A 15,454-nucleotide genomic window follows, 5' to 3' on the forward strand; every position below is an offset into this window, starting at 1 on the left:
ATCATAGCTCGTGGTAGGCCTCACGATAATACAGAGAGGATCCTTATCGGTGAACTTCACACCGAATCGAGTTTTTCTCTTAATCGATCCTATGTGGTGAACCAACACTAGAAAACTATCCTCACTAGCCATCTAACCCCTCTATTGAGAGCAACTCACGTACACATCATATATATAGAGCTCTGCTTCATAGTAATTCGAATCAAGTTCATTCGCACTATATATATATATATATAATTCGAATCATATCAATTCGAATTAGCCTTAGTTAGCAACCAGTAGTAATTCGAATAAAGTAGATTTGAACTCCCTATTTATGCATGTGATACTAGTAATTCGAATTGAGTCAATTCGAACTATGCTTCATTAAATCAATGCATATTGATTCGAATTACTTAGGCACGTTACTTGGGAATAATTCGAATTATATCAATTCGAACTACGTTGAAATCAAATTCGAATCGTATTGATTCGAATTACATATATTTGTTCTTTGGCGGATTGATGTATCCAAATTTCATTTGGCTGATTTGGGTAATTTCGAACCACCTTGGCACATTTGCGTTTTTTACCCTATATTTATTTGTCTCCATTAAATTATTGAATTTGACCCCACAATAATTTTTTACATTACTTTTGATACTTAATAATCAATTTAAGAATTTTATATTAGATATTTATTAGAAAGATTAATTCTCAATTTAAATAAGATTAGTGTTCTTTCTTAAAAATGAACTCAAAAGATATTATTTATCTTTTTTTAAAATTAGTTTTAGTTTTTTCTGTAGTAATTATATTAATTAAAAGAATTTTTTCAGCTATGAATATCACTGAGAGTTGGCTTTTGATTGTATGAGAAGTGAATTTGTAAATAATTGTTAAAAAAATTACTCAATTCTTTTAAAAATATGAAACCTAAAAAATAGAATTATAAATTATATATTATTATTTAAATTATTATTTAGTATTTTAATTTGTAAATTATATACTTTGAAGACTAATCATATTTTACAATAACAAAATATAATTATAACAATAATTATATTATATATACATAAAAAGTAACTATCCATATAAAATATATATTGAAATATAAAATACATATTAAAAATAAATTAAACAATAAAAATATTTATACACAAATACATAATGGTTAATGAACCATTTTATAGCTGATTTTTATGTAATATAATATTTTTATTATAAAAATTATTAGAGTTTACTTATCTTGTGTTCTAAAGGTACATATTAAAATTATAAATTGAGAATATTTTTTGTTGAAAATACAAAAAACTTAAGTTTTAATGTATTTATTTTACATTTATTAAATAAAAAAATTTAAAACCTTCCACTAATACTAAACTTGTCATGTGTCTTTAAGACACATATTAATTAAATCCAAATTATCATTATGTTATATATATTTTGCCTCTACTGTATATCAAAATTTTTTGAATCTGTCACTGTACATATGAATTAGGGAATTTTCTTTTATAGTCTCCAACTATTTTTTTCTTTAAATCCCCTTTTTCACATATAAAGAAAAAATATTCATTTTTTAAACTTAAACTCAAGACTACTGGTTAAAAAAAAAGTGCTTATCATCTTGGTGATCTTATAGATAGTTTTTAAAAAAAAAATTAAGAAATTATTTAAATTAATTTAAATAGTGTAGAAAGAATATATAATTGACGAAAACAATATTAATTTGATATCAATTGATTTTTTTTATATTATCTGTGAATTAATTTAGTTTTCTAAAAGTTATACTATAATATGCACTAGTATTCACACAAAAATCGATTTTAAGTTTTTAATATAGTCATATGTAACTTTTGTGGAGCTAACAGATTGATTTTAACATCATTATTAACATTGCATAATCACACACATGTAAATGTCACCGTTGTACACAACGATTTTATTTTCTCTCTTAATTGCTTCTTAGTTGTTTTTTTTGGTTAGTTCTTTTTTTTTTTTTTACCAAAGATATGAGACTCGAACCCGTAACTTTTTAATTGAGTATGGAGAGACTATGCCATTTGAGCTATTACTCATTGGTAAAAAATTTGGAAAGATATGTGACTCAAACCCACGACCTCTTAATTGAGTAAGGAGAGTCTATGCCATTTGAGCTATAACTCATTTGCTTTGGTTAGTTCTGTTATTAATAGAAGAAATAAATAATTTCATTGAAAATTTAAATAAATAAATATTACAAGATTGAATAAATTTTATTAGTGTACTTATTTATAAAATTTATCATTAAATTAAAATTTTGTTTATTGTTAATAAAAAAATGCAATGCGCACAAAAAATTTATGATTATATATTTATATATAAAATTTATGATTATATATTTATATATAAATATATGTAGTGTTTAACTTATTTTTAATGAGTATTTTATATTTTAATATATTTTTTATATAGATAATTGATTTTTAACATACATGTGTAATATAATTGATTGTTAATTATAGTGATAAAATTTTGTTATTCGAATAATATAGTTATTATGTATTTATATATATATATATATATACTTCACACAATTTTTTAATGAAGTAATCAATAACCAAATTTTTTTTATAACATGATTAAACTTTTTTATAACACCGAATGTGTACTTTTATATAATAGCTGATATATTGTGCATATGTAATATAATTGAAAATTATTTGAGATACCTGTTTTATATATCAAAATTAATAGCATTATAAATTTTAGGGTTAAGTACGATTTTGGTCGTTAAAATAGGGATTGAAAATTTTTTTCGTCTTTGACCTTTTTTTTATAAAATCGTCCCTAATATTTAACTTATTTTTAAAATAATCATTTTTATTAAAATTTTAATTTTTATTATTAAATTACTCCTAATTAAAAAATATAAAAAAGAGAAAAGAAAAACGGATTAAAGGAAAAGGGGGAAGGAATCACGCTGGGGGTGGGGGAGTTTTTCCAGGGAAGAAGAGGGGGAAGGTGGGGAAGAGAAGGGGAAGGAATCCGCCGCCGCTGCTGCTCGTCGTTCGGTCCTCGTCGCTGTTGCTGCTCCTCGTCGTTCGGTCCTCGCCGCCAAATCTCGCCGCTCCTCTTCCTCGCGTTCTACTCCACTGGCAGCGGCATTTACGTCGACGGCTTCAACCCACCGTGACGACGACAGTGGCCAGGCTCCCTTCCAGCGGCCGCGACATGCACGAACGGCGGTAGCAGTTTCTCCCTCTTTGGGTCGCATCGTCGTTTATTCCCAATTTTGCTTCTGTTTCTAGTTTTGTTAATCACAAGTTTCTGATTCTGATTCTGATTTTATTAATCACATTGTTTCCAATTTTGATTCTTTGTTCTTCTACTTCTGTTACTTCCACATCTGGTTCTGCTTCTGTTTCTAATTTTGATGCTTTTGATTTTGTTTCTGTTTCTAATTCTGCATTTGATTTTTTTGTTCTTTTAATTTTGATGCTTCTGTTACTTCAATTTCTGCTTCTATTTCTATTTCCAATTTTGGTTCAACTTTTGTTTTCAATTCTGCTTATGCTTCTGCTTCATTGTTGTTGCTGAAGAAGAAGAAAAAAAAGAAGAAGAAGAAATAGCTTCATTGTTTTTGCTTTTAATTCATTGTTCTTGTGCTCCTGATTCGGATTCAAATTCAGATTTATTGTTCTTGTGCTTCATTGTTTTTTCTTTTGATTCATTGTTATTGATTTCATTGTTGTTGTTGCTGGTGATTTTATTGTTGTTGTTGTTGTTGATGGAGAAGAACGAAAAAGAAGAATAGAAATGAGGTATTTTGGTGAAAAAGGAGAAGGGTATTTTGGTCCGAAAGACGGTTTTAAAAATAAGTTAAACTTTATGGATGATTTTGTAAGAAAAAAAGGTCGAGGACGAAAAAAGTTTTTAGCCCTTACTTCAGAGATCAAAATCGTACTTAACCCTAAATTTTATAACATACATACATTTAAGTTGGTAGGTTATAGTTTTATTAAAGTTCAATTTTAACAAAATTTGGTATAATTAATTTTAATAATGGTGATTATAGTTAAGTGGTTGGATAAATAAACATATTGTTTAAAGTTTAACTTAACTCCTTTTATAATCTCACTTTACAATTAAACTTTTATTACATTTTTTCATTTTATGTATACTTCATATTATAAAAATATTTTTTGAAACATAATCATAACATTTTCAATTAATATTTTAAATTATTTTAAAAATAAATTTATGTAAAAAGTATTTTTTTATTTGATTAAAGTATTTTCTTCACTTCACACATACTTATTTAATCTTAGCATTGTCTGTACTATTTTAATTTAGTTTTTATCTTTAGTAAATATTCTGTTAATAATGAATATTAATTATTGAAAATTATTTTCATACTAATTATATTTAAATACTTAATTCAAAAGTTATTATATAAAATTTGTTTACTATGCCATATTATATTTATAGAATATCCAAAAATATAGTATATAAATACTATTAAACATACAAAAGTTGTGAGAAAAAGAATAATTTCACATATTATTACTATAATGTAACACTCTCACTGCCAGAATATCACGCTTCCGGCTGCGCCACTCTGATAGAAAGAAATATTACGACTACTTTATATACTTAATATTAATATAGGAGCCTGTGACACAACACCGTATCGCTGATTTCTTTGAAAACCGGAAATAAATACTTTATCTTAAAAAAAAAATAAACAGGCATAGATTCATATACAAGACTCCTTACATAATATCTTATAATATAATATACATATAAAACATACAACTCCTATTCCACTTACAAACTTGTGATAACAAAGGCGAGGGAAGAAAATAATCCAATTAATACAACAACATACAAAACCAAACGCAGTTTAACTCTTCTTAATGCTTCTTCATCTGGTTCCTGAAAAAGTAAAGCTGTAGGGGGGTGAGAACCTAACCACACGGTCTCACCACGGAGTTTCAAAGTTGTCATAAGAAGATACTTAATAAGAAAACTGTTTTCAAGTTCAGTGATTATCATTGCCTTATGAATCTTTTAAAAACCAATAGGTAGTCGTTTAAAACCTTTTCGAAGAAACAATGTCTAATTTTTCAAAAATCTGAAACCTTTCCTTTCTTATAAAATAATTTCAATCAGAAACTAACTACGCAATCAAACAACACAATCATTAACTCAGCACCAAAGTTCATTCTCAAATATAGCATACCAGGACAAACACAGACAAGACAAACAAGGAAAGCACAAGTAGGTAGCAGTTACAGCAAATAGTTCAAGTAGCAGTACAAACAGTTTAGCAATTAGGCAAATCAAAATAAGGTCAAACCCAAGCAAAGCAAACAAATGCATATAATGCATGCTTGTCCTATGGCTGATGAGGCTCATCTGTCGATTATCCAGCCAACCCGACAAGTCTGAATTGTCCTTAGACTGTCCCCCGACGTGCATCCCCAAGAGTCTATGCATAGCTTTTTCTCAAATAATCAATATTACTCAATGGGGGTAACATTCCCGGGAATTTATATAGTGCCCGATCACACTTACGTTGTAGGGTCAACAGAGTATCGAGTTTTCAACCTGGTACACGTAGTGGCAAGCCACGACACTTAATCCAGGGAACCTCGTATCTCAGATATTTCAAATTCATAAGCCATATGAATAATTCAAAGATCATATTTCAACATTCTCAATATTATAATCATTCATCAATCCAAATCTCATTTCCAAATTTATTCAAAAACCATATTTCAAAGAAAATCCTCATCAATTTTCATCATCCTTCTTTCCATCACGTCCATTAACAATCCCAATTCAAAACATAATTCTTTCTTTGGTAAATAAATCAATCTTAAAACGTATAATGTTTAAAAACAAATCTTTTTAAGTAATTACTTCAAATAAAACTTAAAATTTCGGCAGCACCTCCTCTAAAACTCGGACACTGCCACCCTTTTCGGGTCCCAACCAAATCAAACCAAACGCTTGTTAATCTTTCAAATCACTTCCAATAACAATTTTTACAACAACCACACTCAACCCAAGAAAATTGCAAAATCCAGAATCCAATCAACCAATCCTATAAATTGCAATCTAAATCAACCTCATTCAACAGCATCAATCAATAATTAAGAACTATCGGTTTTCTCAAACAGTTTCAAACCAAACCGTTTCTCAAACCCTATTCAAACCATTTCCAAAATAGTAAATTATTCTCAATAAACAAACCGTTTTCAAATATCAAGTCCTTTCCAAATTTGTTTTAAAATCAAATTCCGATATCAAATCGGGTTCAATATCAAATTAAATTTTAATACTAAATCTTTTCTAAAATCAAATCATTTCCAAAATTAAACTAAATGCCAATAATAAATCTCTTCCAATAATTCAAGGAAAAACACTTTAACAACATCAATCAACTAATCAAAATACCCAACTTTCTCAATCGATCAATCTATCAATTAAACTAATAATCTCATTCTTCCAAAACAACTCAATTCAATTCATAAGACATACGAAATCACAAAAAATGTATCTCACGCATTAATATAGATTTATAAGAACTCTGGCAGCGCCATTTTCCAGCAACAGAGGCTCGGCCATCCTCCTCCAACAGCGGTGACGGAGCACGCAGCGGTGACGGCACGCAACTCGGCGACGGTGATGTGATGGCTCGCCTCCTTTCTCGCGTCGCACCGTCTCTGTCTCTCTCAATCTCAGCGTCGCTTTCACTTTCTTCTTCGAGCTCGACGACATCAGACCCATGGTGGCGACGGCAGTGAAGATGAACGGCGGTGCAAGTTTCCTCCTTCCTTCTCTGATCTGATAGCGACGAGCTCCACGGCAGTAACACAGGGCTTCGGCGACAGCAGCTTCTCCTTTCCGTGGTGCTTTTTCCCTCTCTGAACAGCGTCAATGGCGGCACGTGGATCTGATGGCGACGGCAACCGGCGGCGACGGTCCACAGACGGCGGGCTCGCGGCAAGGGTTCCTTCTCCCCTTCCTTAGTCGCAGCTTCCCCTCTCTTTTCTCTTTTTGATTTTCCGTGGGTGAGTGTGGCAGGGGCTTTGTGTGCTAGGAGTGAAGGTGGTGAAAGTGAGGAGTGGCGGTGGAGGGTTAGGTTAGAAGGGATTAGGGTTTTGTGTTTTATTTTTAGGATTAGGGTTTAATTTGAGACAAATGTGAAATTAGGAATTTTTGGACAAATTGGGATTTCGTTAAATTTTAATAAAATTAAGAGATATTATATTAAATTAAATATAAAATATCCATCTATAAAATACCTTTCAATTACAAATTTATAAATTAGTTTCGATTAAATGCTAATTAAATAAAAATTAGAGACAAATAAATTAATTCTTCTTCATTTATAAAATAAGGTTAAAAATATAAATATTTAAAATTAAGGCATATAAAATATTCACTATTTTTCAATTATAAGAACTTTAAATAAAAAATAAGAGTTTACTCAACTTTTATATAAAAATCTCCGAAATACAGTCTTAAATAAATATAATGCATTGTAAATAATTAATTAATAACTTTTAAAAATTTAGAGGTCTTACATCCTACCCCACTTATAAAAATTTTTGTCCTAAAAAATTAACTTAATACACAGCATTCTAAAATAGTTTTGAATACTTTAAAAAAGGAGAGATCTTGGCAGATATATGTATTAATTTTCCAAATATCAAATAATTTGTAAAACATAGGTGTAAGGAAAAAGTGTGGTCTAAAGCAAAAGTTACAAGGTGGTTTAAAACAAAAATGTCACATGGGTCTGAAGCAACAATACTTTACTTTCTAAATACGTTTTAGATAAGCAAAAAGGTTTAGCATATTTATACATATAGAGTTCAAATACTGAATAACTATAAGATTTAAATATAAGAGTAAAGTATGGTATAAGGCAGGAGATACAAGATAGGCGTTCACAAAGCAAAGTTATAGTTAATGTGGCAAAATGGCTACAAAGCAAGCTGGTATTTAAACAACGGGTAAAATGTTTGCTTACCAATGTCGTATCCACTTCAGAACTTCAATTTGCAACTCCATCAATCACTTCGCAACCCAAAAAAAAGTTGATCACAAGCCTATCATCTATAAATTTTCACATAGAAACAAAACTACCACAACCCCTTATAATGTCACACACTTACTGCTTCATCTTTTCACGCTCATGAGCAGCATTCTAAGGAGACTAACGTTTCATTCGCTATGCCCAAAGGTCATACGTGACTCTAAAGCAATCCCTGAGTTATTTAGAAGGTTACATGACATGAGATAAAGTCAGGTGACAAGGACGACGTTCACTAGAATTTAAGAGACAACCTTGAGGATTAGAAAACAATACAACGGTCTGAAACAAATTCAAGCTGAGTCAAGGAGTATGCGATTTATAGAAAAGAAAATCTAAGGCCAAAGACAATCCACAAGATTCGAGTATGAATGAAACTATTTTGAATGCATCGTTTACAAGAATCAGAACTTAAGAAAATCATTTTACATTCCAAAGGAAAAGTATACAACAACATATTTGTAAAAAAAAAAAAACGAAAACATAGATGTGATCTTACTTGAATACAATTTCAGGTTGTAAGAGATTATGTAAAGTTTGAAAAAGTATGAGTAAAAATATTTAAGCGCTTCACTAACCAAACGCATGTATAAAACTGGCATATAGTCAAAAGAAAAATCCAGTTATACTTCATCAAAACATTTTCCCAGTTTAAAAACGGAATGGAAGAGTTTCAAGAAGTGGAAGCCATAACCAATCCCCAGTATTCCAAGTCTAGTTCAATCTCAATCAAGGTTTTAAACTCATTCATTGTTATGCGGCAATCTAAACAATCGATCTTAGTTCGAAAACTTAGCAACCTGACACGTGCTCAAACATATCAGTGTAAAATCAAACGCCATAACCTGCGACATTTCAAACTCACCAAATTTACTTCTTGCATCAACAAGCTGTGTACTAAAAAACTAGCATATTGTTACCCATGTCTAGGGGTCTTATATGACACCGAAGCACTCAAGTTTACTTAGAGGGATAAAATACCTAGGAAGAGCAAATCAAATGATAAGGGCAACGTTCGCATAAAGTCAAAATGATGAATAGAGTCGCAATTTAACAGGAATGCACAATAACAATGAAATATTTCAGAAGGAGAGTCAATTTACATTTTTCTTAGGAGATCTGAATCGAAGAAAATAAGAAAAGTTAACATATTTAGCCGAAACAAATTTAGGCCGAATAAAGGACATACAAAGTTTGCAAAAGAGATGATAATATGATTCAAGACAATGTTTATAAGATGTTAAGCGGATGATATGGAACACACTTAATTAGGAGATCCATTAATAATGGACAAAACAAAGAAAATCATTCCACCTTCTTAAAGGAAGATACGAGATAAACGTTTCTTAAAGAAAATTTTAGAAACATAAGTGTTGCTTTATGCCAAGATAAGTTTGAGTCAAAATAAGGTATAAAAAGCTTGTTAATTTTAACTAGAGAAAATGAAAAATCTTGGAAGATACTCAAGTATATAATCAAGTAAGAATTTGCATAGAAGACTGTAGTATGGTTGGAAAAATTTAAGTTGTATTCAAACCACATAAAAGCTTTCAAAATCCACATAAGAAAGTGCATGCAAAGGTAAAGACAATCTTGTTGAGATTTTCAAAGAATAGTTGTGGGCTTAATCGAATAGAGAAAAATAAAAGTAAAATTCCTTTAAAAGATCCTAAGTAAAAATTCAAAAAGAATGCTATAAGACGCAAAGTATCACAACAGAACATAGAGCGAAAGGATCAAACCGCATAATTAGTTCGCTATGACAATAACTCTCAGAGTTCAAAACTATTTAAAATTAAAGGGTTGTGCATGTACTTCTTAAGAGAGATATTTCAAAAGATTCAAGCAAACTTACAGGAATACATTAAAACAGAAAACAAATCAAATCAAAACTTCTTTAGAAATGTCTGAAACAAAATTTCCGAGAGGATTAAATAAATTATTGTACATCGCAACGGTGCAGGTTCGAGTCACTACAAGGGTTTTCCTAGCTCATGTAAAGGAATTTAAAATCGATGACCACATTGTAAGAATCAAAAGAGAAAACTAAGAACCAATCAATTAGATTATGCGTAAGAAAATTTAAATTACCTTTCAAGATGTAGTCAAGCAAGTGATTCCAAAATGAAGAAAAGAGAAATAAATGATATGTCAGATAACATGGCACGATTCACAGCACATCCGTTGACACTATCCAGTTAAAAAGAAATACAAAGCTTACAAGTGAGGGTAGCTAAAATCAATCATTAATGTTTCCAGAGATCTATGAATCATTTGTGACACCAGAATAAATTCAAGATCAAGTTAAGGAGTACATAATTTATAAAGATGGCTATTAACAGTGATAAGGATAAATACCTCAAAAGTTTCAAGCAACAATCGAATACAAAACCAAGCAAAGACAATGTATGAATGGTAAGATAAGGTTGGCAGTTAAATCAATCACATTTCATGAAGGAAATAATGAATAAGGAATTCCAATGCAAATGATAGAGAAGGAGGTAATACTAGGCACGATTAAAGGATTATACGTCGATACGGAATTAACTTCAAAATTAATTGCTAATGCTCTCAAAGCCCATGAATCGTATCACTTATCAATCTTACTTTATCTATGATAACCCATTAACTTCTTCGTAGACATAACTTTTAACATTAAGTTGGCTAGACTTAACATCAGCAGTTATGCAACAATAAGCTAACAGCATTAATCAATAGACAGTCATGCTCATAAAACTTTAATTCTTGTTATTTGAACAAAACCTCCAACATGACAAACACTCAGAGTATTCAATGAAGCATAATCAGTCCATTCTCAAGGCTCTAATCAGGATGAACTGCTCTGATACCATAATGTAACACCCCACTACCAGAATGTCACGCTTCTGGCTGCACCACTCTGATAGAAAGAAGTATTACGACTACTTTATATACTTAATATTAATATAGGAGCCTGTGACACAACACCGTATCGCTGATTTCTTTGAAAACCGAAAAAATACTTTATCTTAAAAAAAACAAGCAGGCATAGATTCATATACAAGACTCCTTACATAATTTCTTATAATACAATATACATATAAAACATACAACTCCTATCCCTCTTACAAACTTGTGATAACAAAGGCGAGGGAAGGAAATAATCCAATTAATACAACAACATATAAAACCAAACGCAGTTTAACTCTTCTTAATGCTTCTTCATCTAGTTCCTGAAAAGGTAAAGCTGTATGGGGTGAGAACCTAACCACACAGTCTCACCACGGAGTTTCAAAGTTGTTATAAGAAGATACTTAATAAGAAAACTGTTTTCAAGTTCAGTGATTATCATTGCCTTATGAATCTTTTAAAAACCAATAGGTAGTCGTTTAAAACCTTTTCGAAGAAACAATGTCTAATTTTTCAAAAATCCGAAACCTTTTCTTTATTATAAATAATTTCAATCAGAAACTAACCACGCAATCAAACACAATCATTAACTCAGCACCAAAGTTCATTCTCAAATGTAGCACGCCAGGACAAACACAGGCAAGACAAACAAGGAAAGCACAAGTAGGCAGCAGTTACAGCAAATAGTTCAAGTAGCAGTTACAAACAGCATAGCAATTAGGCAAACCAAAATAAGTTCAAACCCAAGCAAAGCATACAAATTCATATGATGCATGCCTATCCTATGGATGATGAGGCTCATCTGTCAGTTATCCAGCAAACCCGATAAGTCTGAATTGTCCTTAGACTGTCCCCCGACGTGCATCCCCAAGAGTCTATGCATAGATTTTTCTCAAATAATCAATATTGCTCAATGGGGGTAACATTCCCGGGAATTTATATAATGCCCAGTCACACTTATGCCAAAGGGTTAATAGAGTATCGAGTTTTCAACCTGGTACACGTAGTGGCAAGCCACGGCACTTAATCCAGAGAACCTCGTATCTCGGATATTTCAAATTCATAAGCCATATGAATAATTCAAAGATCATATTTCAACATTCTCAACATCATAATAATTCATCAATCCAAATCTCATTTCCAAATTCATTCAAAAATCATATTTCAAAGAAAATCCTCATCATCCTTCTTTCCATCTCGTCCATTAACAATCTTAAAACGTATAATGTTTAAAAACAAATCTTTTTAAGTAATTACTTCAAATAAAACTTAAAATTTTGGCAGCACCTCTAAAACTCGGACACTGTCACACTTTTCGGGTCCCAACCAAATCAAACCAAACGCCTGTTAATCTTTCAAATCACTTCCAATAACAATTTTTACAACAACCACACCCAACCCAAGGAAATTGCAAAATCCAGAATCCAATCAACCAATCCTATAAATTGCAATCTAAATCAACCTCATTCAACAGCATCAATCAATAATTAAGAACTCTCGGTTTTCTCAAATAGTTTCAAACCAAACCGTTCCTCAAACCCTATTCGAACCATTTCCAAAATAGTAAATTATTCTCAATAAACAAACCGTTTTCAAATATCAAGTCCTTTCGAAATTTGTTTTAAAATCAAATTCCGATATCAAATCGAGTTCGATATCAAATTAAATTTTAATACTAAATATTTTCTAAAATCAAATCGTTTCCAAAATTAAACTAAATGCCAATAATAAATCTCTTCCAATAATTCAAGGAAAACCACTTTAACAACATCAATCAACTAATCAAAATACCCAACTTTCTCAATCGATCAATCTATCAATTAAACTAATAATCTCATTCTTCCAAAACAACTCAATTCAATTCATAAGACTTACGAAATCACAAAAAATGTATCTCACGCATTAATATAGATTTATAACAACTCTGGAAAGTAAAACAAGTTTAAGGAAAAGCGCCCCTACCTCGAATAATCAAAACCCATAGATCAAATACGTCAAAGAAACCTTTTCCCTCGACTTGCACTCAACGGTAGCTGCATCCGTCGCTCTGTTTACTTCCACAACGACAGAAACGACTTTAATTTCAGCCATGCAATTACCAGAACTCGACCCTAGAACATCAACATCACAAAATTCTTAAAAATCTATAGAAGAACAATAGCAGTAAGGGTTTCAAGGCTAGAATAACTCACTGTGTCTAAAATGAAATGAGGTAACGGAGCGGTAGCAGCTCTGGCGGCTACCTCAAGTGACGGCGGCGGCCCGAGTCTCTACTGATAGCAACTGAAATATCCAAGCAGCGACACTAATGTTTTCGGAATTCAAGAGAATAGAAACTAAACTCAAAAACCTTACCGGTAGTGGCCCTCAACTACGGCAGCGCCATTTTCCAGCAACAGAAGCTCGGCCATCCTCCTCCAACAGCGGCGACGGAGCACGCGGCGGTGACGGCGCAAAACTCGGCGATGGTGATGTGACGGCTCGCCTCCTTTCTCGCGTCGCACCGTCTCTGTCTCTCTCAATCTCAGCGTTGCTTTCCCTTTCTTCTTCGAGCTCGACGACATCAGACCCATGGTGGCGACGACAGTGAAGATGAATGGCGGCGCAAGTTTCCTCCTTCCTTCTCTGATCTGACAGCGACGAGCTCCACGGCTGTAACACAGGGCTTCGGCGACAGCAGCTTCTCCTTGCCGTGGTGCTTTTTTCCTCTCTCAACAGTGTCAATGGCGGCACGTGGATCTAATGGCGACGACGACATGCAGCTCGGCGACCGGCAGTGACGGTCCACAGACGGCGGGCTCGCGTCAAGGGCTCCTTCTCCCCTTCCTTAGTCGCAGCTTTCCCTCTCTTTTCTCTTTTTGATTTTCCGTGGGTGAGTGTGGCAGGGGCTTTGTGTGTTAGGAGTGAAGGTGGTGAATGTGAGGAGTGGTGGTGGAGGGTTAGGTTAGAAGGAATTAAGGTTTTGTGTTTTATTTTTAGGATTCGGGTTTAATTTGGGACAAATATGAAATTAGGAATTTTTGGACAAATTGAAGTTTTGTTAAATTTTAATAAAATTAAGAGATATTATATTAAATTAAATATAAAATATCCATATTTAAAATACCTTTTAATTACAAATTTATAAATTAGTTTTGATTAAATACTAATTAAATAAAAATTAGAGATAAATAAATTAATTCTCCTTTATTTATAAAATAAGATTAAAAATATAAATATTTAAAATTAAGGCATATAAAATATTCACTATTTTTCAATTATAAGAACTTTAAATAAAAAATAAAATTTACTCAACTTTTATATAAAAATATTCAAAATACAATCTTAAATAAATATAATGCATCGTAAATAATTAATTAATAACTTTTAAAAATTTAGAGATCTTACTGTCACGGCCTTGGATACACTCCAACGCTACCGTGCCGGCACTCGGACTTACTCAACCTCTTGAGTTAAGACCAAGTCAGCCACCCTCAATACTTAGCAAGAAAGCTAAGAATACAAGAGAACACAAGAGAAAGGAAGCTTTGGTGGAAGAACACTTTATTGCTCAAGTGTGGTTACAAATGATTCACACACCCAAACTCTAACTCTCACCCCTATTTATAGCCATCCACCTCCTCAATGGATGGTTAGGATTAAATCTAATCAACGGTCTAGATTAATCATCCAGAACCTTCTTTACAAATATCTATCCTACCACAACTCTCTAAATGTTTCTAGATTATTCCATACCACTCTTTATACTTCTATATACATCTACACTCTTCTAGAATACTCTATGACCTTCCAGAGTCTTCTAGAAACTTCTAGGATATTCCGGGACCTTCTAGGACATTCTAGAATGTTCCGAAACTATCTAGAGTATTCTCAAACACTCCAGAAAACTATACAAACACTGTTAAATCTAACCTTCTAAAATTTATCGTGACATTCTCCCCCACCTAATGCGCAGACGTCCTCGTCACGTTCTATTCATGATAGCGCTCTAGGTGTTCTTGGAATTGCCACAGATCTTCGCGAGTTTCCCACGGTCGCTCTGATGGAGGCAGAGATTCCAACAATCCGCTTGGTGTCTTGTTTTCAATCTTATCTTGTTGGCACACAAGACAAGTCTTCACATAGCTCTCCACTTCATCTCTCATTTGGGCCAATAATAAGAAGATTCAATGAGTGCCAAGGTCCTTCGCTGACCTTGGTGACCAGCCCACTTGGTGTCGTGGCATTCCCTCACTAATTTTCTTCTTAGATTTTCCGATTTAGGGATGTATAGTCTTCTCCCTTTAGTGTAGAGAAGGTCGTTTTCTAACCAAAATCTTTTGGTCTTACCTTCTCTAGCCAACTCCACCAACTTCTTAGCTAATGGATCGTGATGCAACCCTTCCTTGATGATATGCATAATATCTCCTTCAACCATAGAAATGGCTGCTAACTCAGCCTTGCGACTCAGCGCATCTGCTACCACATTAGTCTTGCCTGACTTTTATTCGAATTCGA

The sequence above is a fragment of the Arachis ipaensis genome, chromosome B8 (assembly GCF_059453495.1).
Source record: "Arachis ipaensis isolate K30076 ecotype BB chromosome B8, ASM5945349v1, whole genome shotgun sequence".
NCBI lineage: Eukaryota > Viridiplantae > Streptophyta > Magnoliopsida > Fabales > Fabaceae > Arachis > Arachis ipaensis.